Raw genomic sequence first — 16,359 nt, forward strand, 5'->3', positions numbered from 1 at the left:
GTTTGAAGGAGCTCATTCTGCTTGTAAACTGGAACACACTGACCCAGTGTGTCACAGAACGTCAGCTTATATGCAGATCTTTTGGGCTAGTTTGAGTATATTCGTAGGAGTTTCTAGAAGATGGAACAGCTGGGTCAAATGTATGTGCATTCAAAATTTTCATAGATATTGCCAAATTGCCCTTCAAATCATATTACCTATTTAAAATCCTACCAAAGGTATCCTTGGTAACTAACACTGTATATTATCAATCAATTTCATATTTGTCAATTTCCTAAGCAAATAAATGACACCTAGTTGTTTTAAGGTTCACATTTCTGTGTTTGAGAAGGTAAGCACATTTTTGTGTAATTATTGGTCATTTTTATTTCTTCTTTTTACCTATCGATGACTTTTGCCAAATTTTCTACTGTATTGATTGTTTTTTCTGTTCTTTTTTTCTTCTCTTTTTAAAATGGTAAATAAGAACCAATCTGTTTTTGTATTAGCTTAAAAGCTCATCGGACAAAGAACTAGAAGTGAACTAATATTGAGGAACTAGGGTTAAGTGGACCAATAATGAATGCAGGGAGACATTCATGATTTTTGCAAAACCAAACTTTTTTTGGAATAAGTGCCATATTTATGCAGTAAAAGTAAGACCTTCAGAATACTGTACCTGTTTTTAACTTATTCCCTTTCTCCTCTTTCCGGCAAAGGGTTAATCCTTCCACATGTTTCCATTTATCACCATTACCTCTTTCCAAAGCTGTAACAGACCCATTTATAATAGCAATAAAACAATGAAATATCTGTGAAGAAAATTACCGAGAAATATGTGCACGTTTTATGAAGAAAACTTTAAAATCCTACTGAGGGACATAAAGGAAGACTTAAGTAAAATGGAAGGTAGGACTTATTCTTTCAGCCAGATTTAATAAAGATGTTCATTTTCCCCAAATCAATCTTTAAATTCAAGTCAATTTCCATTAAAATACCAACAGAATTTTTTAAAAATTGCCAAAGTTCATCAAAATTAAACATCTTACAATAGCCAGAGAAATTCTGCAAGAGAAGAGTTGGGGATGGAGGGTGGTAGGGAAACCCCCTCCAAATCTTAAAGTATATTTTGAAATTGATAACGACTAACATGTAAAAGTTTTGTTCTGAGAATAAAGAGGAAACAAAGAACAATGAAACAGATTAGAATATGTAGGGAGATTCAGATTTTGACAAAGGTGGCTTTTTCAGATCAGGGATAAACTGCATTGGGACAATTGATTACTTTTAGTCAGAAATAAAGTTGGATCTCTCTCTCACTTCTTTAACAAAAATAAAATTCATTTGAATTAAAGATTGAAATGTTAAAGTAATTAAAAATGCACCTATGTATGTTCTAGAACAGTGGTTCTCCAGATGGGGTGTGTGTGTGTCAGTTTCTCCCAGAGGACGTTGACCATGTCTGGAGGGAAAGGGATGCTACTGGCATCTAGTGGGTGGTGGCTAGGGATGCTGCTAACATTTTACCATGCACAGAACAGACCTCCACAACAAAAGCTATCCTGTCTGAAGTGTCAGGAGTGCTGCGGTTGACACAACCTGCTCTGGAAGAAGGCATGAATATGATCTTGGAGTGGGGAAGGCCTTTTTAATCAGGACACAAAACTGAGCAACGATAAAAGATGAATGTTTATAAACATTTCATTTCTTTTCTTTTCTTTTTTGGTGAGGAAGATTGGTCCTGAGGAAACATCTGTGTCCATCTTCCTCTACTTTGTACAGGGGATGACACCACAGCATGGCTTGACGAGCAGAGAATAGATCCACGCCCAATATCTGAACCCGTGAACCCTGGGCTGCCAAAGTAGAGTGCATGAACTTAAGCACTATGCCACCAAGCTGGCCCCAGTATTTTGTTTTTTAAAGGAACTTATGTTTGAGGAAAAATTCCATAAAGTTTTCAAAAGCAGAAAAACTGGGGAAAAAAATATTTGCAGCACGTCAGGCATAAGACCATTTACCTAATTTATGAAGAGCTATCATAAATCATAGGAAAGAAGACCCTGTTTTTAAAAAGTTGGGCAAAGTCCATAGATAGGCAGTTCACCGAAATAAATCCAAATAAACAAAAACATGAAAAAAAAAACCATGAAAATTTTCTTTTGCAGTCATTACAATAAAGTAAATAAGATTGAGCTGATATGGAAAGATTAATAATGTATGTTGATAAGCTTTTTTTTTTAAAGCAAGGTACAGAAAGTTATAGAATTGTCCCTTTTGTGTAAAATTTTTTGTGGCTATTTTATTTTTGAATGATACTCAAGGAAATGTTAACAATGGCTACCTTTGGAGGAAGAGAAGGGGGAAGGGATGGGGATGCATGATATGATTTTTTTTTCGTCTTATACTTTTTTGCAGAAACCTGAGATGAGAGAGAGAGAGAGATGTGAGATGGAGTTGAAGAAGGCAAGTGCCCAATCATGGACAGGTGCAGGGCCTACATCATTTTGTTTTACCTTCACTCATTCCTTCTTTCATACTCTTCCTTTCTTTGCAGACCTGAGTTTCTGACCTGTATCATTTTTCTTCTCTCTAAAAAACTTCTTTTAACATTTCTTGTAAGGCAGGTCTACCATCATTATTTTTAACGACTAAATAGTAGTCCTTTGCAACTATGTCCCCAGTTAACGGCCATTTAGGTTTTGTTCTGGTTTGAGTTAGAGGAGATTTCACAAATCCTATATAAAAACCCAAGCAGGGGTCTAAACTGGGATGCAGTTGTATTTGGGGCCTTTAAGTGGGGTTCTGCAGTCCAGGAGCCCTGGGTGGTTAATCATTAGCAAGTGTGAATAACCTCCAGTGACACCCTGGGAGCTCATTATTCACTGCCTTTTACAAGAAATAATAACAAAGGCTGTCAAACCATTTACATTGTTGAATTGGATAGCCAAATCTGCAAAACTGGAAAGGTTAATCCTGGTGCAGGTAATCTTTATAGAGAATTTGGCCAAACATTACAATATGTAAAAATAAGGCAAGCTGCTTTTATTTATTAGATAGCTAATAAATGCTATCAACGTACGGATGGAATCAGCATGTCCCCTGAAAGGCAGGGAACATTTAAGTAAAGGCTTTTTCCACTAGTGGCATATTTGTAAAAGAGAAGAATCTGTTATCTCCCAAAGTGTTCATCAGGCTGTCACAGGATGTCATGTAAAAGCCAAAACAATGCTTCCAAATTACCTTAAAAGGAAGGAAAACATATTCTCTTCCAAGCTACTTGGATATACTTTATTATTAAAACAGATCTATTTTACTTTATTTTACTTTTCCAACCCATTTTGGAAGCACTCCTCAGCAACATGTTTACACAGGAGAGTAGCAGAACTCCTCTTCAAGGGTGAAATAAATGTCTAAGTCAGTCCATATTTTTCTCTCCCCTTCCACTTGTGCTCAGCAACAATTCGCACATGTCTACTAGTCCTAAATAAATTCTATTTTTAAAACATCTTAAAAATAGCCAGGTGACCTCGGAAACAAGGGTTTTTTTCATGACCGAAATATCTTTGTTCTGTTTTTACTTTTTATTATGGAAGAATTTAAATGTGTCTATTAGTGGAGATCCTTGGATAATGAGTTTCCATATACTCGTCACCCAGCTTCAACACTTATCAACCACGGCACCTCATCTACACCCTCACACACTTCCGCCTCTTCTGGGTGATTCTGAAGCAAATCCCAGACATCGCATAATTTCTGGATAAGCTCTTAGAGTTAACGTTCTGGTTTTCCTAGCCGGTAACTCCTTCCTCCCTAATCTAAATGGTTTATTGGCTAATGAGACTAAGAAGTCCCAGAATTACGCCCCATTTTAGTTTCCTTTCTAGCCATTTCTCCTTTTAGGGTTAAACATTTTCTCCTTGCTGGAGAGAACAATTACATTTTATCTTTAGGTGGTACTCTAAGGCTTTACTTCTAGCCTTTTTTTAAGACCAATAACTGAGGCAAATTTTCTCTTTTGGACAGCCTCTTTTGGACAAATACGTATTTTCATTTTTCCTATTTGAACTTGTCAGACTATATGCCCTGATTTTCTTGGTTCAGGGAACATGTTCACCAAATCAGTGTCTTACTCTGAGGGCTCTAGAAATACTGTTTTGCTTTACTGACTATAAGGAAAAATTACTTTAAAAAATTAATGGCTCCAAATAACTTTAGGGCCAATTATCTCCTTTGTGTGTGTGTGTGTGTGTGTGTGCATGTGTGTGTGTGAGAGAGAGAGAGAGAGAGAGAGAGGAATAGGGAGATAAGGGAGTAAAATCTAGAAAGATTTGATAAATCCAGTATGCAGTTGTTTTCGGCCAGAACAGCCAGATGGTAACATAAAAACACAAACTGGCCTCATTCCAAAGTTTTGAAACATAGCATTCTGATCATTAGGTTTGAAAAAAGTGGAATTTCAGATAGCTTATCTGAATTCTTTTCCTTCGTTCCTTTGTTCTTTCCTTCCTTCCGTCGTTGCTTCCTTCCATCTCTCCTTCCTCCTTCCTCTCTCCCTCTCTCTCTCATAATTCTTGGGCACGTTATCCTTCATTGAAAATCACAAATCTGTGATTTGTATTAAATATTTTTCACTCACAATATCCCATTTAGTTTTAAAAACTAAACAACTTCACAAAATGGAGTCTGGATTTCCACAATTAGGTTCACTTTGCATTCATCTAGTAAAATGAGATGTTCATCTTACCAACTTCTTTATGGGAAAGACTACAGCAAAGCCTACACAAACTTCTGCTTGATTAGTCACTTGTCACTTCTTGTTTGTCTGATCGTAAAGTGCATTTTCCAAACGGATTAATGATTCTGTAGTCACAATGCTTTACCTTCTGTCTTGATTTTCTTGAGGCTCTAAGAATTCTTGAGACCCCCCCCCCCCCCCCCCCCGCCACTGTCCCCCACGAAGTCTGAAACACAAGTCCTTCCATGTGGTTTTGGAATCCAATTCACAAAATAACCTCCCCATTTTTCCTACTAACTGTGTTGTTTAGAAAAAGTTTCCTCTCTAATATAACTTAAACATACACATTCTCTTCCTATTTCTCCCTCACCCACCCTCAAAACACTTCTCAATATTTCACAAATTGTAATCAAGTCATTTCTGCATGGAAAATGTGAAATAAACTTTAGTCCAGGAAAAAAATAACATAAATTTTGCTTGTTGGACTCCGAGTTGTGTAAAGAAGATTTAACTAAGTTACTGTTAAGAAATCCTTATCTGGTAACAGGTTATCTAAGCTAGAAAAAAAAAAAACAAACTCAAAATACTAGAATGGGAAGCTTACACTCATTCCTCACTGATTAGCTGTAGGGTCAGAATGCCTCCCCTCCGCCCCCGCATCTCTCCTCCCACACAGAGCAGTCCTGGTTGTCGATTGTTCTTGAGAAATAAAGACGAGAAGGTTTGGAAGATGTGTGAAAAGAGTTGGTACTCTTTCCTCCGGGTGAATGAAATTGAAGGTTTACTTTCTTTTACCTGGAGTCCTCTAGATCTACCCTCTAACCTATATCTGCTCCAGATGGCAGTTGAATGTCCATAGAAACAAAACAAGGCAAAAATAAAATTGTGTACTTCTCTTCTAGAATTCAGCTTGATCTGTTGCATCAAGTTTGACTATTTGTCACCCTAAATATAAACGCCTATGTTGTGGGATTATGCCTCTCCACTCTCTCTCTCTTTTTTTTAATGCTTCTTTTTTTTTGGTGAGGAAGATTGGCCCTGAGCTAACATCTGTTGCCAATCTTCCTCTTTTTTTCCTCCCCAAAGCCCTGGTACATAGTTGTATACCCTAGTTGTAGATCATTCTAGTTCTTCTATGTGGGATGCCACCACAGCATTGCTTGATGAGCAGTGTGTAGGTCCACATCCAGGATCCCAACCAGTGAACCCTGGGCCACCTGGGGCAGAGTGTATGAACTTAACCATTCTGCCACAGGGCCGGCTCCCACTCCTGACTCTCTTGCAAGATCTCTGCAATGAGCATAGATTCTGTTACTTTTATCATCCTAAAAAGAAATTGGTGTTACTTTTTGAGTTAAACAAAAAAGCTGGCTATCCTCAGCACTGGTTCTAGGTACAATTACAGGTTCTACATGTGAACTGAAATAGTAATATTATTAACTTGACAAATATTGACAAGTATTCTTGAGTGCTCACAATGTGTAAAGTTTGAAGCTGATTGATGTGAAAATAAAATAAGTAAGCTAAGAACAAGAGGTGAGTGTGCCCAGGAGTTCAAAGGAGGAGAAAAGATGAGGAGTTCAGCGCATTTCAAAAATTGGAGGAAGCAGAGTTGGCAAAGATTTGAGGAAAAGGAGGCTTTTTGTTCAAAGCTGGTGAGAGAGTAACTCACTAATGTATATCTAAAGTCTTGAAAATGGGTGCACTCTTTGATCCAGCAATTACACCTTTGGAGATTTGTTCTAAGGTTTGGTGGTCTCATTTGCCAGATATGGAAAGGAGTCATGGAAGGGAAACCTTAAAAGTAAATTGAGGTTAAATTACTAGGCTGAGGTAGAGTCAGGGTCTTATTCTGTAGGAAATGATGACTATTTGGCAATATTTTAGGACGATGAAGTTTGTAGTTTTCTCTAGAATGAATTAGAGGCAAAGAGTCTGGTTAATAGGGTTTTAAAAGATTAAAGGCTTGGAATTTCATTGTGCCTGTGAAAATGGAAATGCTTTTTTTCACTTGGTACTTTAAGTTCCAAAAATAAGACAAGATTTACTGTGCCTTGATATTTGATGCTGTACAGGTAATTACTACAAACACTTAAAGTATAGAAAACACTTTACCATTGTTTATACTATAGAAAAATAATGAGTAACCTAGATGAGAACGTGAACGCACTTCCAGCCAGACCGGAGCCACAATTTAGACTGCGTAAGTCAGCTCTTTCACGCAGCTTTATTTTCCCTGTTCACACTGCAAAGGTCAAAGGATGCAAAAGGGAAAGGCTTGCAAAATGCTTGATTTCTCAGTGTCACCAGCATCCTTGGGAAGTGTTACCCTGCAAACAGGCTGTTGGCTAAATTACTATAGTCATTAAGATTACCTCCTGAGGCAGCCCGTAACTATTATTTAAATAGGCTGTTTCTCACTTTGCTTGGCAAGATGTTACAAGATCTCTGGGGGGAAGGAGGCTGTCTTTAACCGTTTCTGTAGAATAAAACTAAAGTTTGTAGTCACTTCTAGGGAAGGCAAGCTGATGTGGGGTTAAAGCATAAATCTGGGGCTGTCAGCCCTCATTTATTTTTTTTGCATGTGTGGTAAAATATACATAACATGAAATTTACCATTTTAACCATTTTTTTTTTTAAGGATTGGCACCTGGGTAACAACTGTTGCCAATCTTTTTTTTTTTTCTTTCTGCTTTTTATCTCCCCAACCCCGCCCCTGTACACAGTTGTATATCTTAGTTGCAGGTCCTTCTAGTTGTGGGATGCGGGAGGCCGCCTCAATGTGGCCTGACAGCGGTGCCATGTCCACGCCCAGGATCCGAACCCTGGGCCGCCAAAGCGGAGCACGCGAACTTAACCACCCGGCCACGGAGCCGGCCCCTATTTTAACCATTTTTAAGCGTGTGCTTCAGTGACGTTAAGTACATTAACACTGTTATGTAACCATCACCAGTATCCATCTTCAGAACTTTTTCATCTTCCCCAGTTGAAGCTCTGCACCCAAGAAACAACAACTCCCCACTGTCCCCTCCCCCAAGCCCCTGGGTACCACTATTCTACTTTCTGTCTCTATGAATTTGACTACTTTTGGTCCCTCATGTATGTCAAACGATACAATATTTGTCCTTTTGGGTTTGGCTTATTTCACTTAGCATAATGTCTTCAAGGTACAGCCATGTTATAGCATGTGTCGAATTTCATTAGTTTCTCATTTGCATTTTTAAAATAATTTTATATTTTAATATAATTTCAACCTTACAAAAAAGGGGTAAGAAGAATACAAAGAAATCCCATATACTGATCACCCAGATTCCCTGATTCCGTTCATTATTTTACACACACACACACACACTCATTACCCATAAATATCTTTTTTCTTGAATCACTTGAGAATAAGCTGCAGATGTGTTGCCCCATGAGCCCTTTACTCTTCAGTGTGTATTTCCTAAGAACAAGGACATCCCCTTATGTAATACAATGATCAAAATTAGTACTAACATTGATATAATGCCATTACTCAATATATGGATCAGATTCATATTTTGTGAGCTGTCAAATAATGTCCTTCATAAAAAGCAAACATTTCTGGACCCTAAGATCCCATCTAAGGTCACTGTTGTATTTAGTCAGCAAATCTCTTAGTCTTCTTTAGTCTGTAACCGTCTGTCTTTGTCATTCCTGACCTTGGCATTTTTTTTTTCTTTTTTAAAGATTTTATTTTTTCCTTTTTCTCCCCAAAGCCCCCCCGGTACATAGTTGTATATTCTTCGTTGTGGGTCCTTCTAGTTGTGGTATGTGGGACGCTGCCTCAGCGTGGTTGATGAGCAGTGTCATGTCCGCGCCCAGGATTCGAACCAACGAAACACTGGGCCGCCTGCAGCGGAGCGCGCGAACTTAACCACTCGGCCACGGGGCCAGCCCCCCTGACCTTGGCATTTTTGAAGAGTAAAGGCCTGATATTTTGTGGAATGACCCTCACTTGGGCATTGTCTCATGTTTCCTCATAGATAGATTGAGGCTGTGCATTTTTGACAGATATATCACAAGAGTGACATTATTCTCTTCTTAGTGCATCATATTAGGTGGCAAATGATTTCAATGTTCACTTGTCCCCTTACTGGTAATGTTATCTTTGATTACTTCGTTAAGGTGGTGTCTGCCAGGCCTCTCCACTGTAAAGTTATTTTTCCCTTTGTAATTATAATTTTTTTTTCTGAGGGAGATTCACCCTGAACTAACATCTGTGCCAATCTTCCTCTATTTTGTACATGGGTCACCACCACAGCATGGCCTCTGATAGAAGAGAGGTGTAGGTCTGCAGCTGGGAAGTGAACCTGGGCCACTGAAGTGCAGTGTGCTAAACTTAACCACTAGGCCACAGGGCCAGACCAATAAATATTTTGAAACAAGGTGGATGTCCTATTCTTAAAAAGTTCACCCTCTAGTTTTATAATCCATTTTGATTTTAGCTTGAATCAAAATTAAATATTGCTATCATATTTATCAATTGGTGATTTCTAACACCATCATTTCTTTTACATTTGTTTGTTGGCATTCTAATATACAAAAAAAATCTTTTCCTTCCCTGTTTGTTCGCTTGTTTATTTATATCAGTATGAATTCGTGGAGTCTTATTTTATTCAGTGGGTTCTGATTACTATTTTTTAAAATATTGTAAATTTAATTAATTGTGCTATCATCATCTGGTTGATAAATAATTTCTTAATAGCGATGTTATGTATGGCCTTTGCTCCTTATTAAGAATGGGCCAATTTCATATTTTATGACTTGTAAAGAAGCTGCAAAAGAGATATTGATATATTGTATAGCATTTATCTTTCAAATATTCCTCACGTGTATTAATTACTACTAGCCTCTCAAAAATCCCTCAAGTGAAAAAGTGTAGCCATATTTACTTCCAAATTAGAGAGGATGCCTTTGAGATAACTATTACTCCATCATTCTTTGATGACTTTCTTATTTTCTGGTATGACAAAATGTTCCAGGCTCATATTGATAACCCGACCCCAACCCTGGAATCAGTCATGTCTCCAAGAAGCCCTGGTTATTTTCACTAGAGGATCTACTGAACCAGTAGGGGTTTCTAAATAGTAGAAACCAAGATCTGGGCTGTAGGTGTGCTTATTACTACTGGGCTGTCATTGCTTCTAGGTCCTCTCAGTGGACAAAAGCAGAGTGTGGACACACGTACACGCACACACCCATTTACTTCTATTATCTATAGGTTGAAAACCATGAATTCATACTGATACCTCCAATTTCAATCCAACACCACGGCACTCAGTTCAGTCTTCCCACTTTCCACAGTTGTAACTCTTCTCTGACAGTGAGAAACCTGTTTTCCATTACTCTCAAGATAATTACTACTTGTTCAATCCTAGAATTTACCAGCCATGCCTCTGCAATGAACAAACCTACTATTATAATTCAATATTCATTCATTTTTTTCTTCAGTCTGAGGGTAAAAGGTCAAAATACTGTGTTCAAAAGTTACTTGAATTAGTTCTTCTTCCATTCTCTTCAATGTAATTGTTATTCTTTTGAAATACATTTAGTTTTATTCTTTAAATTTATATTCCTTTTATGGTTCCCATAGATTCTTTTGATTTTATCATTATTTTTTTGTATATAAAATGTTAGCATGGTTCCAAAATCAGTACTAAGTGGAAAGTTTTCCTAGAGAAGTGTGGGTCTGAAGATTCCCCCATCATGTGGGTAACCCCTCTAGGTAACCAAGATCATCGGTCTCTAGTGTTTCCTTCCTGTGTTTCTTTTTGCCACAAAATAAGCAGATATATGTATATTTTTGTATTATACAATGGATAGTACACTATACAGCAGTCCCCCCTTAACTGGAGGTTTCATGACCTCCAGTGGATGCCTAAAATGGTGGATGATACCGATCCTTATATATGCTGTGTTTTTTCTAATACATACATACCTATGATGAAGTTTAATTTGTAAATTAGGCACAGTAAGAGATTAACAACAATAACTACTAGTAAAATAGAGCTATTATAGCTATATACTGTAGTAAAAGTTACTGTAGATCTTAGCAACTGTAACATAATTTTTTTCTTTCCTTATTGAGTACTTTCACCTTTTCACTTAAAGGAAGCACTTTACGGGCTTCTCTTTGGCGTATCCAAATTGCTAGCATCACTACTCTTGTGCTTTGGCCCATTATTAAGTAAAATAAGGGTTGTTTGCACACAAGCACTGCGATACCTGGACAGTCGATCTGATAACCAAGACAGCTACTAAGTGAATAACAGGCGGGTAGCATATAGTAGAGATATAGTGCAGATATGCTGGACAAAGGAATGATTTAAAGCCCGGGCAAGACAGTGTGTGATTTCCTCATGCTACTCAGAATGGCGCGCAATTTAAAACTTATGAATTGTTTTTTTCTGGAATCTTCCATTTAGTATTTTCAGACTGCAGTTGACCACAGGTGACTGAAACTGCAGAAGGTGAAACCGCAGATAAGGGGGGACTAGTGTAGATAAGCAATTCTCAAACCTTTTAGTCTCCCGGCCTCCTCCCCCTATTAAAAATTACTGAAGAGCCAAAGAGCTTTTGTTTATGTAGGCTAATCTACTTTATTTACTGCATTAGAAATTAAAACTTAGAAATTGTAAAAATATTTATTTATTAGTTCAATTAAAATTAACAATAAGAAGCCCCTGAAATGTAAACATATTTTTATGAAAAATAACTCCATTTTTCAAAGAAAAAAATAGAAAGAAGGATGGCATTGTTTAACCTTTTTTTTCACTTGATGACACTGGTTTCTGTTGTGCCTTTTAATTAATTAATTACTTTATTTATTTATTTATTGGTGATGAAGATTGGCTCTGAGCTAACATCTGTGCCCATCTTCCTCTATTTTGTATATGGGATGCTGCCATAGCATGGCTTGATGAGTGGTGCTAGGTCTGCTCCCAGGATCCGAACCTGCGAACCCTGGGCTGCCAAAGCAGAGTGCATGAACTTAACCACTACACCACTGGGCCAGCCCCTGTTTTATATTTTTGCAAATCTCTTTAATTTCTGGTATAATAGAATACAGCTGGATTCTTTACCTACTTCTTCAAGTAATCTCTTGCAGTCTTTTATTATTTTGTTAGAAAAATAGAGTTATTTTGGTAGAAGCACATAAATAAAACTTGCCTCAAACAAGTATGGAGTTGGAAAAGGGAAGAGGATTTTAATAGTCTTTTCAAATAATTGTGTATGTTCTTTGATATGACCCTAAAATTCAATAGAGATAGTTTCTTAGAAGTTAGTTGCAATATGGAATTTGAAACCATGTCAATCAACTTTAAAATTCTGTTACATTAAAACCCATTAACCTATCTTATACTTTATATCTCTTATTCATGAATGACTTTGTAACATCATGCTTTGGTCATTTGGAAAATAATCGTTCCCTAAAGTATGCAGATCTTCCAAATGTTGACACATTTCATTGTACAGTATCAAAAATTACTTGATTTAATGTGATCTCTGACCCCATGAGAAAAGTCTTTACATTTCAGGAAGCTGAAAAGCACATGGTAGTGGATGGGACTTTTTCAAAATTCTAATTTTGACTTGAAAGTTTGAATTTTACCATTAGTAAAATATACCATCAGTTGTTTTGCTTGAAGTGATAGGTTGACTTCACTCATATATGAGAAAAAAACTGTCAAATACCCATGTCTGAATAACAATGATTTGTCTGTCAGTTGTTCTTTCAAGTAAAAGTAGTGTTCCATGAAGAAGTGGCTAGTTCAGCTGGTGACTCAAACAATAGCAGAAATGCTTTTCTGTGAGATAACCATCATGCTGTGTGTGCATCAGAGGTGCTTCATGTGTATTTCCCAGTTCGTCACACAGGATATTAACAAGATGTACTCAAGGTCAAGTTTTGATAAAATTACTAATTTTTACTGCTTTATCAAGTACATTTTTAAGTAAAATTGTCTTTTCTCCCCCAAGAGTGTGTGGCAATAGAGAGTACTTGCCGCAGCCTTGATTTGTGGTGGCCCCAACAGTTTTACCCCTTTTGCTTTTCACTATCAGTGCAAATGTTTACACAATGAAAAAAGGCAAATAATGGCTTATTAGTAGTAGTAAAATAGTTTTGATCTCATGGACCACCTGAAAGTATCTCAGGGACCCCCAGGTGTGTGTGGACCATATTTTGAGAACTGCTGCCACTTTTTTCTACTTTCGTTTTTTCCCTTAAGAATATGTTCTAGAAATTACTCTGTATCTATTTACAGAGATCATCTTTATTATTTTTTATAGTTCCATAGTACTTCATTGTGTAGATGTACCATACTTCAATTACTTTCTTATGTTTGGGTATTTAGACTGTAATTACAAACAATGTTGCAATGAACAATCCTAAGCATATGTGTTTTCATATTATTGAATGTGTATCCTGGGGACAACTTCCTAGAAATGCAATTGCTGTGTAAAAAATAAACATGTGTGGTTTTGTTAGATGTTGCCAAATTCCACTTCATAATGGTTGCACCAATTTGCTTTTCTACCAGCAGTGAATAGGAGTTCCTGTTTCTCCACAGCCTTAGAAACAAAGTATAATACAGAAGATAGATGTATAAAGTAATCATATATTAGGCCCATAAGTTATCTGTGAAGTTAACACCAGCCTTTTCTGTGAACTTCGTCCTCCAATATCAATCTATGGGGTGATTGAATTAAGTGATCCCTAGCCAAAGCTGGGCCTGATTCCCTATCCTGGGAACTCTGAACTTAGGACTGAGGTCTGTCTCTGATAGGAGATGATAAAGAGTTGGGGTCAGTTCAATCATATTTCAACATATATCAATAAAAGTAGAGAAAACCAGTTTGCCAAAGCAGAGATGAGAATACCCTCAATTCCTGATGGCTTCTCTAATTCCTGTCTTAGATCCTGCAATGCCTGGCTGAACTTTCAGCCCTTGGATTACAGTAGAGACTTGATATGTGCTATCATTGACTGATATTGTTCTCACTATTACTAATTAGCTACTTATCCTAAAAAGAATCATATTAAGAGAAATAGGAAATGGGGAGGAGGAAGGGCAAAAGGGGTGATTAAGCTCACATGTGAGGGGATACACTATAATTAGTTTTCGGGTGGTGAACACGATGTAATCTACACATAATTTGAAATATATTATGATGTACATCCAAAAGGAAACAAATAAATGGAAAGAAAGAAAAAAAAAAAAAAGAGAAACAGTTACAATGCACTGATATATGATACTTAATCCTAAAACTGCAATTAGGTTGTAAGCTTGACCTGCTCTAACAAAGACCCAAATCAACATGAAAGAATTTTATTTCTCTCTGTGTAACAATCTGAACATAAGCATTCCAGGGCTGCTATAGCAGCTCTGAGGTGATGCAGACCCAAACCCCTTCTATGTTGTTGCTCCATCATGGCTGCTCTCTCGTGATCTAAAATGGCTGCTTTAGCTCTTGCTACCTGTCAATCTCTTGGCCACTGGTAAGAAAGAAAGGAACAAGGGGAGGCATGCTTATTTCTTTTAATAGCCCAAGAATATATGATATATATGATGTCTTCTCACATCCCATTAACTAAATCAAGTCACATTTTCAAACTGAGCTGCAAAGGAGGCTGAGAAATATAGCCTTTGGTTGAATGGCCATGTGTTGATCTAAAATTTGGGTAATTCTATTGCTAGATGAAGAGGGGAGAATGCATACAAAGAGGCAACTAACAGTCTCAGCTACTGTCCACCTCTAGATCACCCAAATATCCATGCTCACCCTTCATCTTCCTACATATAAAACACGCTTTCCCCCTGTTCAAGTGAAACAACACAAAGTTCCATCTGGCCACTCCATTCAGTTCAAAATCTAGGGTGTCTGAGTGATATGGATTCCCCTCATCAGGACCAGCTATGACTTTTTCATGAGAGCATCTTCTAAAAAACAAGTTATCTGTCCTCTCTACCTCCACCCACCAAAAAGATAGTGGTGAATTAGGAATGAGATCATAAAAATCCTCTTTCAGAAAAAGAAAGAAAGGGATGGAAACAGCAGTCATTGGACTACTGCAATGATGTAATGCTTGCTAGATTGAAAGGCTCCCTGCCCTGGGAATAAACTGTGTTTCTCCAACAGACCCTGACTCTGCCAAGGACTCTCTCTATTCATCGTCCTCTGTGGCCTTTAGCTTTGCCTCTGGAAGTTTCTTCCATTAATTATCCTTCATGGCCACATTTTAAGTGATATTGAAGAGCATGCTCTCATGTAAGTTCAGTTGTGGGGACCCTGGGGATTGCTTTAGGGGTTGAAGAATTACAGATTCTTGAAGGCCAGTCTTGTGGATTCTTAATACATTTCTGGCATATTTCTTTCCATTCAGTTTCTTGGTCAAGTAACCACAGCCATACATCTTGTCTGGGAAAATGTTCTTAAGCCTGACGAGTCTCCTCTTTTACTCACTGGCTGGTACATGGCACAAAACCACACTTGAAATATTATGGTAGATACCCTGAGGCCATGTGAAGCAACAGGCTTGTGTTGGAAAGCAACTTTATTAATCTGGCTGGCTCCTATTGTCTGTTAAAGAACATTCAAGAAAGGCTTTACAAAACTTCCTTAGTGGAAACGCATTCCATTCCACTCTGCTTTCAAACTGGCTAACTCTTCCCTGGATTCATCTCTCTCACAGGACTTAGCTAAAGGCAGAAAAAGCAGTCAATATGCATAAACTTTCAGACTTTTCTCAAACACTTCTCCTAAAGCTATGAGCCAGAGTGGCAGGAGCACTGTCTTCCAAGACAGTGCCGGAGAAAATTTGTCTGAAATTAGTATAACGACTGCAGCTTTCTTTTGATCAGTGTTAGCATCTTTCTCCATCCATTTACTTTTAATCTGAGTCTTTATATATAAATTGGGTTTCTTGTAGACAACATGTGGTTGGGTCTTTTCATTTTATCTGCTCTGACAGTCTCTGTCTTTTAATTGGTATATTTAGACTATTCACATTTAAAATGATTATTGATATAGTCAGATTAATAGCCACCATATTTATAATTATTTTTCACTCATTGCTCTTGTTCTTTGTTTCTTTTTTTGTCCTCCATTCTTTTTCTGCCTTCTCTGTTTCTGTTTTTTTCTTTTTTAAGATTTTATTTTTCCTTCTTCTCCCCAAAGCCCCCCAGTACATAGTTGTATACTGTAGTTGTGGTCCCTCTGGTTGTGGCATGTAGGATGCCGCCTCAGCATGGTCTGATGAGTGGTGCCAGGTCAGTCCCCAGGATCTGAACCAGTGAAACCCTGGGCCACTGAAGCAGAGTGCACGAACTTAACCACTCGGCCAAGGGGCCAGCCCCCTGCCTTCTCTGGCTTAATCAAGCATTCTATATGATTCAATTTTCTCTCCTCTCTTAGCATGTCAATTTTGCGTCTTTAAAAATTCTTTTAGTTTGATCTGGAGTTTGCAAAATACATTTACAATTAATTTAAGTCCACTTTCAAATAATGTTATACCACTTCACGGGTAGTGCAGGTACCATATAAGAGAATGTTTCCAATTCCTCCCTCCTATCCCTTATAATATTACTGTAATCCACTTCACTTATCCATAAGCT

This window comes from Equus quagga, chromosome 9 (genome assembly GCF_021613505.1).
Source record: "Equus quagga isolate Etosha38 chromosome 9, UCLA_HA_Equagga_1.0, whole genome shotgun sequence".
Lineage (NCBI taxonomy): Eukaryota > Metazoa > Chordata > Mammalia > Perissodactyla > Equidae > Equus > Equus quagga.